This window comes from Giraffa tippelskirchi, chromosome 2 (assembly GCF_054371585.1).
Source record: "Giraffa tippelskirchi isolate mGirTip1 chromosome 2, T2T-mGirTip1v1.2.pri, whole genome shotgun sequence".
In the NCBI taxonomy this organism is placed as follows: domain Eukaryota; kingdom Metazoa; phylum Chordata; class Mammalia; order Artiodactyla; family Giraffidae; genus Giraffa; species Giraffa tippelskirchi.
The window spans coordinates 155,316,478-155,330,264 of NC_137276.1; the positions used below are offsets into that span (position 1 = coordinate 155,316,478).

Sequence of the window (13,787 nt, forward strand, 5' to 3'; positions counted from 1 at the left end):
GCCTTCACTAGACGGACTTTTGTTGGCAAAGTAATGTCTGCTTTTAAATATGCTATCTAGGTTGGCCATAACCTTCCTTTCAAGGAGTAAGCGTCTTTTAATTTCATGGCTGCAATCACCATCAGCAGTGATTCTGGAGCCCCAAAAAATAAAGTCTGACACTGTTTGCACTGTTTCCCCATCTATTTGCCATGAAGTGATGGGGCCAGATGCCATGATCTTAGTTTTCTGAACGTTGAGCTTTAAGCCAACTTTTTCACTCTCCTCTTTCACTTTCATCAAGAGGCTCTTTAGTTCTTCACTTTCTGCCATGAGGGTGGTGTCATCTGCATATGTGAGGTTATTGATATTTCTCCCGGAAATCTTGATTCCAGCTTGTGTTTCTTCCAGCCCAGGGTTTCTCATGATGTACTCTGCATGTAAGTTAAATAAGCAGGGTGACAATATACAGCCTTGACGTACTCCTTTTCCTATTTGGAACCAGTCTATTGTTCCATGTCCAGTTCTAACTGTGGCTTCCTGACCTGCATACAGGTTTCTCAAGAGACAGGTCAGATGGTCTGGTATTCCCATCTCTTTCAGAATTTTTCACAGTTTATTGTGATCCACACAGTCAAAAGGCTTTGGCATAGTCAATAAAGCAGAAATAGATGTTTTCCTGGAACTCTCTTGCTTTTTTGATGATCCAGCGGATATTGGCAATTTGATCTCTGGTTCCTCTGCCTTTTCTAAAACCAGCTTGAACATCTGGAAGTTCACGGTTTTGAATCAGGGAAGTGATAATCTTTTAGCTGACCCATGTAGTTACTGATGTGTTTGTAATTCTGGAACATAAGGTGAGAGGAAGGCATAACAACCCCTCTACTGGCAGCACCACTGAACTACAAACCTCAGCCCTAGGAGTAAATAGCCTGGAGGATTCTGGTCTTGCATCCAGAGCATTCAAAGGCCCCATAGTCTTGGGGCTGACTATGGAACAAAGGTTGGAGAAAAAAGGGAAAGACTTGACTGTGGCCCAACCAGCTGTGAAGCCTATTGTATGTATTGTATAAGAATCTGCCTGCAATGCAGGAGACACAGGTTCGATTCCTGGATCAGGAAGATCCCCTGGAGAAGGAAATCCACTCCAGTATTCTTGCCTGGAGAATTCCATGGACAGAGAAGCCTGATGGGACTGTAGCCCATGGGGTCACAAAAAGTCAGACATGACTGAGCCACTATTTTTTAATATATTGTGTGTATATATATTAGCATCCTTCCATTCCCTTTTTGATTGCAGTCATGCTGTTCAAGCCAGGTTGACATCTCTTATCTTTCATAGCTCCAATGTGGGCCATGATTGGGCCAAATCAGTGATGCAATTTTAGCCCCTTCGCACAATGGTTGGACCAATAAGTGATTGCCTTGGCTGGTCTAATCAAAGGTGAGGACCAGGATACCATTATTTCAAGATTAGGAGAAATAAGCTTTTCTTCTTCCACTGGATATGAAAAGAGAAAACATATATTATCTGGCACATGTTGACAGCCATCTTGCAACTACCAGGGAAGCCAGACTTAGTTTAAGTTCCTGTCTCAAAAAGTTAGAACAGAAAGATGAAAGGGGGAAACAGAATAAAATGGACTTCAATGATTCTGTTGAGCCACTTGGTCAAGGCTTCTTGAAACTCAACCTATTCCTGATCGAGGGTATCTAAAAGGTTGACTTTTAAGCAGATTCCTTTAACTGTTTATACTATTTGAGTTAGAATTTCTTTTACTTGAAGTAATATAGAAGCCTCTATAAATCTACTGCCCAAACTTTCCCTGCCTCCAAAAGGGCAAAAGATTGATTCTAGAAGCAGAGGCAGGACTGAATGTCCAGTTGGTAAGTGAAGGGGCCCAGCTACAGGACAGATTGCAAGTTGCTGAGCAAGACACTAAAGAGCAGAGGGGCCGTGTCTGGAAGCCATGAAAGAGGGAGTCCCCAGGGTTTGGAGGGGGCAGGAAGGAGTTCTCAGAAAGCCTGACTGGCACCAGAAAAGACCTGGCTATAGTCTTTGGAAAGCAGACAGGACAAATGGAAGTTGTCCAGGCTTCCCTCTCCATCCTCCAGAAACCCCAGCCCGTTATAGAGACTAGGAAACTCTGAGTCAATTTTATGGGGGCAGATATATCAAAGCTCCAACCTGTCAACCCCATCCTGTCCATCCTAGCAGAATGCCAATGACAGGTGAACTCAAGAACTGATATGTGGAAAAGGTGGACAAGGGAGGTGACATCCCTGGGTTGCCTTAGGGAGTGGGAGTAACCTTGTGTTACTCTTCTTTTCAACCCTCTTTGCTACCCGCTCAGGAAGCATCCTTGATCTTGACTCATGGGGTATGTGGCCGAGGCTTTTTCATAACGTGGGACTCGGCAAAATAGTGGATGCCCTTCAACTCTCTCTTCAGTCTCTTATTCTACCTTGTACAGTATTTCTCACCCTGTCTTCATTCTGCTTCAAGCCCTCTCCTTCCAGAATCGCCTTGATTTTGTGCAAAGAGTGATGTTCTCAGGGTCAGGTGATCTAGGGTCTGAATCCTAGTTTTGCCCTGTAGTAGGTCTGTGACCTTGGTTAGTCACTTGCCCTCTCAGGATGCCAACTTCCTCACGGAAGGAAAAACTAGGGGGGAGGAAAAGCACAATCAAAGGCATGTTGTGGGTTTGCATATTCCGGAAGTGAAGAGTTGGATCTGACTGACCTGCCCAGCTTTTCCTGGAAACATCATCAATCATCCTGAAGTAAATACATCTTTGCTTCCAAATTACTGTCGTATTTCTGAGTGACGTGAGTGTTTTCTCTGTGCAAAGTCTTTGTATGCACAGCGTGCTTCTCCAGACTAGTGTTCATCATGACTGTTTATCATACTTCTGTTTCAGCCATCCTGAAAGATAATTGTTTCTTCCCGCTGTCACTCAGGGACCTTCATAACTTTTATACATACCACACAGTCTCCAATTTAGATCAAACTATTTCAAATATAGCATCCAAGTTTGGTGAAAATTTGTCCACTCAGATTTCAATTTTGTAGTATCCCTTAAGAGACAGAACCTTAATTGTAATTTTAAAGATAGAAAATATGGCTGGACATGTTGTTCCAGGTAAAAGAGAATGTTCAGAGTATTTCAAACAGGGCTCAGTTTGGAAACCATTGAAAAATCAACAGCTTGGAGCATGTGAGCCCTTGAGGAGTCTTCTTAATAACCCTGTTCTCATTTTTTCATTCCAAGAGTGTTACTGATACAAAGGACTAACTCCCACCTCCACAGAGACTTCCCAAAGGGGAAGAGCAGGGAGCCATCCTCAGTGCAGAACGTTTTAGAGAAAACAGAGCGTGAGTGGGTGATAATGTCTACACTGCTTCCTTGGCCAGAGCTCTAGGCATTTCTGAGGGTCACCATCTCACGGAACTAAGAGAGCTCAGTGGTGAAGTAAAGTGCAGCCAGGGAGGTCAGTCACAGCCCCAGGGAAGCTTTCCTGGGTTTGTTTTGAACATGTTGTTGAGGACAGTGCTCTTCACACACCTCTCAGTGGCTCCTTAATGAAGACCCATAGGAGAGGATTTGCTTAGGACTCAGCGTCGGGGAGGGTGCTCTGCCTGAACACCTCGTTTGTTTCTGCTATGTAGACATGGAGAACCATCTTACTCTGTCGCCTTTTTCACATTGTTGGCTACAAACATTGACCAGGTTTATATGGAGTGTGTAGGAGTACATGGAATTCATTTGTGCACCAGCTCCAGTCCTGGATCCATCTTTCAGTTTGCTCTCTTTTACCCTCTCTTTGTATTTACTGATTTTAAAAATGTTTCAGTATGAAATTTCCAAATGTACTCAAGAGTAGAGAGAATAGTATAATAAGCTTCCACATATCTATCCCCCAGACTAAAGTGATCAACAACAACAATATGTACCCCCCAGACTAAAGTTATCAAGATTTTGCCACATTTGCATTATTGGTTCCTTTTTCTTTTGGTTCATGCTTGGAGAATTTTGAAGCAAGTCCCAAGCACCTTGTCATTTCGAGCTTAAGTACTTCAGTACGTATCTCTAAAAATTTTGGACAGGTTCTTAAAAATCCACAATGACATATGAAGTGAAGTGAAAGTCACTCAGTCATGTTTGACTCTTTGTGACTCCGTGGACTATACTTTCCATGGAATTCTCTCAGGCCAGAATACTGGAGTGGGCAGCTTTTCCCTTCTTCAGGGGATCTTCCCAACCCAGAGATTGAACCTAGGTCTCCCACATTGCAGGTGTATTCTTTACCAGCTGAGCCACCAGGGAAGCCCACAATGACGTATGGCACCCAACAAAATTAAGAATTTCTGATTAGATTAGAGGCCTGATTAGATTCAGATTTAGTTTTCTGACATGAATATTTCATGATTAATATTGTACAATTCCTCCAGCATTATATCAAGAGCCACATAACACCTGGTTGTATTTCTTTTCATGATTGATTCACCCTGTCCTGTTTTTCTCCCTGAGAGGGAAGAACTTTCTTTGGTTATTTGTTTATTATTCCATTTATTTTTATTGTATGCAAATATTTATCTCTCATCTTTAGATCATAGGTGTGCATGCTCAGTTGCTCAGTCATGTTCAACTCTTTGCAACCCCATGGACAGGCTCCCCTGTCCATGGAATTTTCCAGATAAGAATACTGGAGCAAGTTGCCATTTCTTACTCCAGGGGATCTTCCCAACCCAGGGATTGAATCTGGTGTCCTGCATTTCCTGCATTGGCAAGTGGATTCTTTACCACTGCACCACCAGATCAAAGGTAGCAATCTCTATATATAGTTCTGCCCCTTGATTTTTTCTTTTCTTCTCTTTTTAAGTCAAGAGTATATCCTGGAGACTATAATAGTCTACAGAGACAATCCTTATTCTTTTGTTCAACTTCATAGTTCTCCATTCTGTGGGTGTTCCATATTTGTTCATCTAGTGCCCTACTGGTAAGCATTTAGGTTGTTTTCAATTTTTAGATACTAAAAATAACATTGCAATGAATAACTTTTGGTGTATATCATTTTCTATTTTTGCCAGTATATTTTAGGCCAAGATTTCTGAACTTGGGATCGCTGAGTTGGAGGGAAATGCATATATTATTCTGTCATATATTTTTGGGTGTTTTAAGATATAGAAAATATTGTCATGTTTTGTGCATATTTGAATGCTATTTTAAACTTTTTTCCAAGAAACTTGGGGCATGAATTAATATTTATTTTCATTATTATAATAGTACTTTTTGATGCAATAAATAAATTTATGATTGTATGTATATCTATTATCTATAGGTATAATTTTCTGTTGTGAAAGTTAATATTAACCAGGGATTATCCATATACTTCCCTCTCCCCCCCAGTCCATCAAAGCCAGCACCATCATTGCCAGGTCAACCTTTTCTATTTCTGCAGGCTTTTCCCATCCTTTGTACTCTAAACTTGTCATTGCCAGTCCAGTTTCCAGATTTTATGACAGAGAGAAATGACCTAGGGAGAAAAGTAGAGGACTGGGAGATGAGAAAACTGAGGCTACAGAGGCTGGAGATGGGCAATGTGGTGGGAAGATGGGGGCAGTAAATGAGAGGTGCTAGGGGACACAGGAGGTGAAGAAGGGGAGGGGAATATGTGAAATGTTGCTAAGTTGGTGAATTTGATCACTTTGTCTCATTTTGAAAAAGCAAGTAAATAAAAGTCTTCTGTAATTACTTGTTTGGTTTTCATAATATGCATCTTGAACACAGTGCCATGTAGAGATGAAACTTTATGGACTACAACTTCATCTTCATAATGCAAGCACCTAATGTGTTTGCAGATAATACCAGATTGAGATTTAAGTTGGCTGTGAGCATGCAATCAGTTATGTGTGAATTAATATATATGTACTGACTATGTACTAACTGAAACCCATCTACGTACTTGGGTGCACTGCATGCAATGTAGGTATGTCTCTTTCTAGTTATGAGCAGGCCTAGAAAGCAAGGCTTGGTCCTACCAGATACCACGTGTCCACTTACATCCTAGTGCTTGAATCCAGGTCTTCTGGAATGAAACTGTGAATCTCTGGCAAAGTTTCTAAAAAAGAAGAAAAAATATATCAATAGAAAATCAAGCCTGGCTCGAAGCACAGCCAACATATTAATGAAACAGGATAGGCCAAGTTGTCAAGACGTTGGCAAGTGTGGCTGTCACATAAAAAACTCCTGCAGTCAGGTTGTCCATGATCAGTTCCCGAGGAGCTGCCACATTTGTCCTGCACAGGATTCTTTCATGGGAAAGGAGCCTTCTGGGCCTGTCCCTGGTGACCTTGAGGGCTGATTGGAACTCATTCCCCAAGGGTAGCATTCTTATAATCCTCTACTTAGTTGATCTCCATCTGTGGAAGACTTGGGGCCTGAATTCTTTTTCCAGAGAGTTTAGTTTTTAAACTTCTATTTGCAGCAACCTGGGGAAGTCACAGACCTGTGACTGATTTAGCCTCTTTCCTTGTCCCAGGCTTCTTCTGGGAACCTTAGGTTGATTCTGCTTTCCTTCTGCTCAGAGTTTATCTCTGGATTATTGTACTGATATGCATTGGTAAATTGCCAATAATGCGACTCTCTCTTTTTCTGCCCACCACTAGTTTAAGCTCGACGTTTTAAAAGTAAATGCAAACATTCCATATACTTACCTAATTTATGCTCATGAACATTCTGTGAGGTTATTATCCTGGCCCCTACCATAACCACCCAAATCAGCCAAATGAGGCTACAGGCTTTAGAAGATATAAATTCTTTCAAAATTACACTCATAGTAAGTGGCAGAGCTGTGGGTTTCAGTCCTGTTTGTTTGACTACAAAGTGCATGCTCGAAACCACCATGCTCCCTGCCAACTCCTCCCAGGGGTAGACTATGACCTTGGCCTTCAAATGGCCACTCTGCTGTTTTTCTTCATGTCAATCCACCCTTTGTGCAGGTAGCCAACTGTCCCTTTTTGAACATGGCTGTCTAAGATAGCACCAGTCTAACCATCCTTATTATGCCATCTCCCTACTTCCCACCAAAATGTGCAAAAATACACAAAGGACACAATTGCAAAAGCACTGTGGATTAAGGATGGTGATAGACTATTTGCTAGTGTCTGAGAAATTTTCCCACTAAGTGAGATGTGGAGGGGCTTACAATGACAAACTTTCCCTTTGACCTGTGACACAGAACAGCAGGACTAGCCATGATGATGCTACAAAGCAGATCTGACACTTCCCTCCCCGAGGTCCTCTCTCCAGGCCATAGCAACCCTTCATCTCCAAGTTGTCACATCTACTGGACAGCAATTCCCTGTGTGGAGGGAGAATGGAGGAACTGTCTATGTTAGTTTCTTCCTGGCACAAAATCTAGAGCCTTGGGGGCAGTGCCTTCAGGAGCTTTGTTTCCTGAGGTAGCACTGCCCTGCCTCTCCCTCCCTTTCTTGTGCCAAGAGAAGTAATAGATGGGCATAGGGTCGCTTGGGAAGGAAGCCAAGAGATCTCGGTGGGGCTGGGGGAGGGTGATTTAACAGGTTTTGTTGAGGGAGGCACTCAGGAGAGCCAGTAAGGGTTAGGTTTCTATGTTGCTTTGAAGAAAGGTAAAGAAAAAGATTTTAGAAGCATATGCTATGGTAAACAAGAGATGGATACGTGAAAAGAACATTTAGGACATGTTGCTTTGTGTTACACAATATAATTCACTACCTGGCAACTCTCTGAGTAATGTCAATAAAAATATAAATTATTTTTCATTGCCTTTTTTGGATTGTGCTTCTTTTGGTCGTAGCGCTGGGTAATGAATGATTGTATGGTGGTCCAAAGTTACCTTCCCTTCACAGTCAGACAAAGGGACAGTGGAAGAATCAAAAGATCCCTTCTTAGTCAGAATGGGTCACTCCTGATGCCTAATTTTCTACAGGACAGTCACCTCCCTCCTGGGTGTGACCTGAATGAGGGGAACTCAGGCAGGCAGTTGGTAAAGAGGGTATCCATACCAACAATTTTCTGGAAAAGACTGAGCCTTCATGGATCTTCTTTCAAATTTGAGCAAAGAGAAAAACAAGCCTCAAATAAAGCCAAATAAAAACAAAAACACAATCCAAGTGGAATCTAGAAAACAATTAAGCCACAAAAAAGCATAGTAATACTCTACAGTTGCAGAGGAAGTACAAATTTAAAAGAAGTTACTATAGGAAACAAAAGCTTGCTTTACAGTAATCTGCTTTCCCTTATTTCTTCTCCAACTTCTGTTTCTTTCTTTCTGTGACTCCCTTGTTTCTCCTAACCTTTCACTGTTCCATATTCTTTCTCTTTTCTTCCTCCCTGTCCACATGACCTCTCTTTCTTCCTCCTCCTCTAATTTCCCCTATTTTCCCATTATCCTTTTAAGTTTCCATAGTCCTTGCTAAGGATGACAAGGCGGACATCTTTAAATCTTCCCCCCATTCTCTATCCTGTGTCATGGGGGGCATGTGGGATCTGAAGTCCCAGGTCATCTCAGCCCCTGAGATGCCTGGGATTGGGGGGAAATCTCTCTTCCTGTGGTTGCCTCCTTTTCAGCGTTGAAGTTCACGTCTTCCTCAGATTCCCTTGGCTCTGTGTTCACTTGCTGAGGCTTGTTAGGGAAGGCAAGCTGCATCAGGTGTGTGTGGCAGTAGTGATGCCCTGTGTAGAGGGGGAGTGCCTTGGATTGAGTTTCCCGGAAACAAGCTCAGAGGTGGAGAGTTGCGTGCAGAGTTTATTGGGAAGTGCTCTCAGGAGTTATACCTGTAGGGAGGTGAGGAAGGCAGGATTGGATAGATAAGAAAGGAACATGCAATATGGTTGCAACTGAGCAATAGTCTATCCTATGTGGGGCTCTGGCAGTAAGATAGTCCTTTAGAGTTGTCTCAAATCAGGCTGGGGAGGGGGGCAGGACTTTGGATCCTTGAATCAGCCAGTCATTGCCCTTTGGGAGCCTGCTGTGAAGGGCAATTCCCAATGAGCCATCAGCAGCCCCAGTATTCCTAGGTGAGGGATGCCTGGGGCATTGGTAGAGAGGAGGGCATCTAGGTGGAGAGCTGGAGTGATATCTTGGGGATGGGCATAATATATATTCACCCATCCAATATACTTCTGCGGCCACAGTGATGAATGAGACGTAGGGTAATCAGACAGGGGTTTGGCCTTTCATTCAAGGTACAAAAAGATAATGACCAAACTAATAAAGGAGCAAGAAAAAGCCTGCAAAAGGGACATATCATCTTTAGGGGATGATGTGAGAAGGGTCCCGGGGGAGGTAGCATTCAATTGGGCCTGAGAAAAAGGCCAGATTTTGATAGGTAGAGATGAGGGGTAGGTAGCAAGAATGTAGGCAGAGAGTTATCTGGAAGGACTTTAAGTCTTTGCAGGTCTTCAAGTCCCAGATTATTGTGAATAAAAAGGATCTAATTTCTCAGAGATAATGTCCTTTAAAAACACTTTGGATAAAGCATAGAATGGATAGAATGGAATGGAAGAGAAGCCCAAGAGACCTTGCCCTGGAGGTGCAATGTCATACTTCAAATATGGCAGGAAGATGCAGATGTTTCCCAAAGGCTTCTAACATCTTTTATTTAATAGAAGTTTATTCACAGAGCCATTTCTGAGGCTTGTGTCTCGAAGTGAATGTTTGGAAAGTTCCAAGGGTCATAACTGCAGCTGCCTTTAAATATCTGAAGGGTGCCTTGAAGTGGGGGGAGTGGATATCATTTACTCAATGTGAGTTCCCAAGGCAAACTTAAGATCACTAATGGATGAAACAGGAAAACAGATGGTTCACTGCATTGAAACAGTTTAAAGGAAGACAGTGTTTTTTCAGAATTAGGCAGGTTTTGAAGTAGTGAGTTGACTATAGGAGGAGATATTCAAGAAGAAGTTGTAGACAATATTAGAGAGAAGATTCTTTCTTTGGAATTGGCAGTTGACCTAAATAAACTTTAAAGCCAATTCCAGCTCAGAGGGGCTTCCCAGGTGGTGCAGTGGTAAAGAATCCACCTGCCAACACAGGAGACATAAGAGATGTGGGTTCGATCCCTGGGTTGGGAAGATTCCCTGGAGAAGGAAATGGCAACCCACTCCAGTATTCTTGCCTGGGAAATCTCATGGACAGAGGAGCCTGGTGGGCTGCAGTCCATGGGGTTGCAAAGAGTCAGACACAACTGAGCAACTGATGCCAGACACAGATGCCAGCTCAGAGATGATATAAGAATGACAAACATCTATTCAACATTTGCTATATACCAAATACTATTCCAAGCACTCTGAATGTATTACCTAATTTAATCCTCACAAGTTCATAAAGTGGGCACTATTGTTAATTTTATAGATAGGAAATTGAAACTAGGGAGATCTAAACAAGTCATTTAGCCAATTGTCACATAACTAGGAAGAGGTAATGCCAAGATTTGAATGCAGAAGGCTGATTCTAGAATCTGCTTTTCAATTCTGAGCCTGTGGCATCATTGACCACCCCACATCAGTAGGAAAAGCCCAGGAATAACAGTGATAGACTATGATGAGTTAGTAAATGTCCCCTCCACTCAGTGAGTTACTTAACTCAGTCATCTATAAAGTGTCCACAAATAATGGTACTTAGGGGACATATCATCACCACTTACCTGAGGCAGGAATAAGATAATCAAGCCCTTGACAGTCTCTAAGTGATGGGTGTTATTCAGCAAGTGGAGAGTAAGTTTGCAGATGCGTTTCTTTGCTTCTCTTGCAAGATTAGAGGGCGAACAAGAATATATGACCCAGTTGTCCTATCTGAGTGGAGGTCCTTGTAGGCAGGAGGTGTAGCCATATTTCTTGAGGCCCAGCGTATTGCTTGGGGCCTCGCCTCTTGTGAGTCAGCCTGGGTTCCCAGACAAGAGCACTGAGCCTGGGTAGTTCTGGCAGACACAACCCTACCCTTAAGGGGCTTGTGAACTATTAGAATTGCTGTCACAGTCATGATTCACTCACATTCAAGATAACATCGTAAGTGTAACAGAGGCATCAGAAAAGAGTTTGCAGTGGCTTAGAAGACAGAGGACGTTTTCTCACAGGGCACAGTGGGGAAACTTCCCAGTGCAAGCAGGAATTTAACTCATTCATTCAACTTTCTTTCATGCTATGCCTTACACATCAGTGAGTTAAGCTGGAGGAGGAACTTGTTCTCAGCTCAGCTTTTCTTGGAGAAGACGGATTATTCTGCCATCACCCAGCACAGTGGTTAAGACAGTGTGCACTGCCATCAGATTTCAAATCCCTCCTTCACCACCTGCTGACAAGTGACCCAGGGCAAGATGCTGAACCATTTCAAGGCTTGAGTCGTCCATGAAAGGCAGAAAAACAAGAGCTTACTTTATAGGGTTGATATGAGAGTAAAACATGAACCTTTAGCAGGATGCCTGCTTGGCATATAGTGAGTGCTCAGTAAATGCTAGCAATCTTTATAAACGTGGCAGTATGGAATATGTGGGCTGCTACAGAGAACATATGCACTACCTCCCCTTCCACTGTATAGGGGAACAAGCATACCAGGCTGGGTAAACTGGTGCTCTATGAAAATGGCAACAAGGCATGTCGGGTAGAAGAAACAGAAAGAACAAAAGAGGAGGTAGATTCCAGATCCTGTTCTGGAGAAAGAAGCATTGGCAAGTTGGGTTGAGAAGGGATGATGTGGTGGGAGCTGTGCTTGGTGAATTAGGCTGAGAGCAGGTGATGGGAGAACTTGAGTCCCATGGGGACTTATTTCCACACTTGTACATCCATCCTTCTTTGCAGACTCTGCTGAGTTTATGTGGAATCAGAAAAGACCTGAAGGATACACTGATTCAGGTAAAGACATAATCTTGAATTATCTGGATGTGAGGGTAGTTATTTCATAACTTTGGCCGTTTAAAAATCTGAGGAGTTTTCTAAATAATCACCAGTTCTTATTTATTCAGAAAATATTTCATGAAGAAAACTAACGGCATAGCAGTATCTATTCATTGGGAAAATAGAAAGTAGCTCCTTATATGTTTCTGAGTATCTAAGTGGCTTTTTTAAAATTAATTTATTTTTTTATTGAAGGATAATTGCTTTACAGAATTCTGTTGTTTTTTGTCAAACCTCAACATGAATCAGCCCTAGGTATACATATACCCCCTCCCTTTTGAACCTACCTCCCATCTCCCTCCCCATCCCACCCCTCTAGGTTGATACAGAGCCCCTGTTTGGTTTCCTGAGCCATACTGAAAATTCCCATTGGCTATCTATTTTACATATGGTAATGTGTTTCCATCTTACTCTTATTGTACACCTCACCCTCTCCTCCCCTCACCCCATGTCCATAAGTCTATTCTCTATGTCTGTTTCTCCATTGCTGCCCTGTAAATAAATTCTTCAGTACCATTTTCTAGATTTTGTACATTTGCATTCGAATACAATATTTATCTTTCTCTTTCTGACTTACTTCACTCTGTATAATAGGTTCTTATTAAAATTGACTCAGATGCATTCCTTTTTATGACTGAGTAATAGTCCATTGTGTATATGTACCACAACTTCTTTATCCATTCATCTGTTGATGGACATCTAGGTTGCTTCCACATTCTAGCTATTGTAAATAAGGCTGCAATGAACAATGGGATACATGTGTCTTTCTCAATTTTGGTTTCCTCAGGGTATATGCCTAGGAGTGGGATTGCTGGGTCATATGGTGGTTTTATTCCTAGTTTTTTCCTTAAAAACTAGGTATCTCCATACCATCTTCCATAGTGGCTGCATCAATTTACATTCCCACCAACAGTGCAAGAGTGTTCCCTTTTCTCCACACCCTCTCCAGCATTTACTGGCTTTTTGATGATGGCCATTCTCACTGGTGTGAGATGATATCTCATTGTAGTTTTGATTTGCATTTCTCTAATAATGAGCGATGTTGAGCATCTTTTCATGTGTTTGTTAGCCATCCATATGTCTTCTTTGGAGAAATGTCTGTTTAGGTCTTTTCCCCACTTTTTGATTGGGTTGTTTGTTTTTCTGGTATTGAGTTGTATGAACTGCTTGAATATTTTGGAAATTAATCCTTTGTCAGTTGTTTCATTTGCTATTATTTTCTCCCATTCTGAGGGTTGTCTTTTCACATTGCTTATAGTTTCCTTTGCTATGCAAAAGCTTTTAAGTTTAATCAAGTCCCACTTGTTTACTTTTATTTCCATTACTCTAGGAGGTGGGTCATAGAGGATCTTGCTTTGATTTATGTCATCTAGTGTTCTGCCTATGTTTTTCTCTAAGAGTTTTATAGTTTCTGGTCTTATATTTAGGTCTTTAATCCATTTTGAGTTTATCTTTGTGTGTGGTGTTAGGAAGTGTTCTAATTTCATTCTTTTACATGTAGCTGTCCAGGTTTCCCAGCACTATTTATTGAAGAGGCTGTCTTTGCTCCATTGTATAGTCTTGCCTCCTTTGTTAAAAATAAGGTACCCATAGGTGCATGGGTTTATTTTTGGGCTTTCTATCTTGTTCCATTGGTCTATGTTTCTGTTTTTGTGCCAGTACCATACTGTCTTGATGGCTGTAGCTTTGTAGTATGATCTGAAGTCAGGAATTTTCATTCCTCCAGCTCCATTCTTCTTTCTCAAGACTGCTTTGGCTATTTGGGGTCTTTTGTGTTTCCATATGAATGTGAAATTTTTTGTTCTAGTTCTGAGAAAAATGCCATTGGTAATTTGATAGGGATCGCATTGACTCTGTAGATTGCATTTGGTA

The 13,787-nt window shown here is 41.9% G+C and overlaps 1 protein-coding gene across 4 annotated transcripts in view; it reads left to right on the forward strand.

The window, feature by feature from the left end:
- The window catches only part of RTP1 (receptor transporter protein 1), a 38,642-nt gene that overhangs the window by 14,432 nt on the left and 10,423 nt on the right, over nucleotides 1-13,787 (forward strand). For 3 of the 4 annotated variants that reach the window (XM_081535457.1, XM_081535424.1, XM_081535446.1), the window contains one exon: nucleotides 11,820-11,873. The gene's annotated coding sequence lies outside the window, so the exon portion shown is untranslated. Of the gene's footprint in view, nucleotides 1-4,651; nucleotides 4,806-11,819; nucleotides 11,874-13,787 lie in introns of all 4 variants that reach the window. The other variant, XM_081535435.1, reaches the window with a different exon arrangement.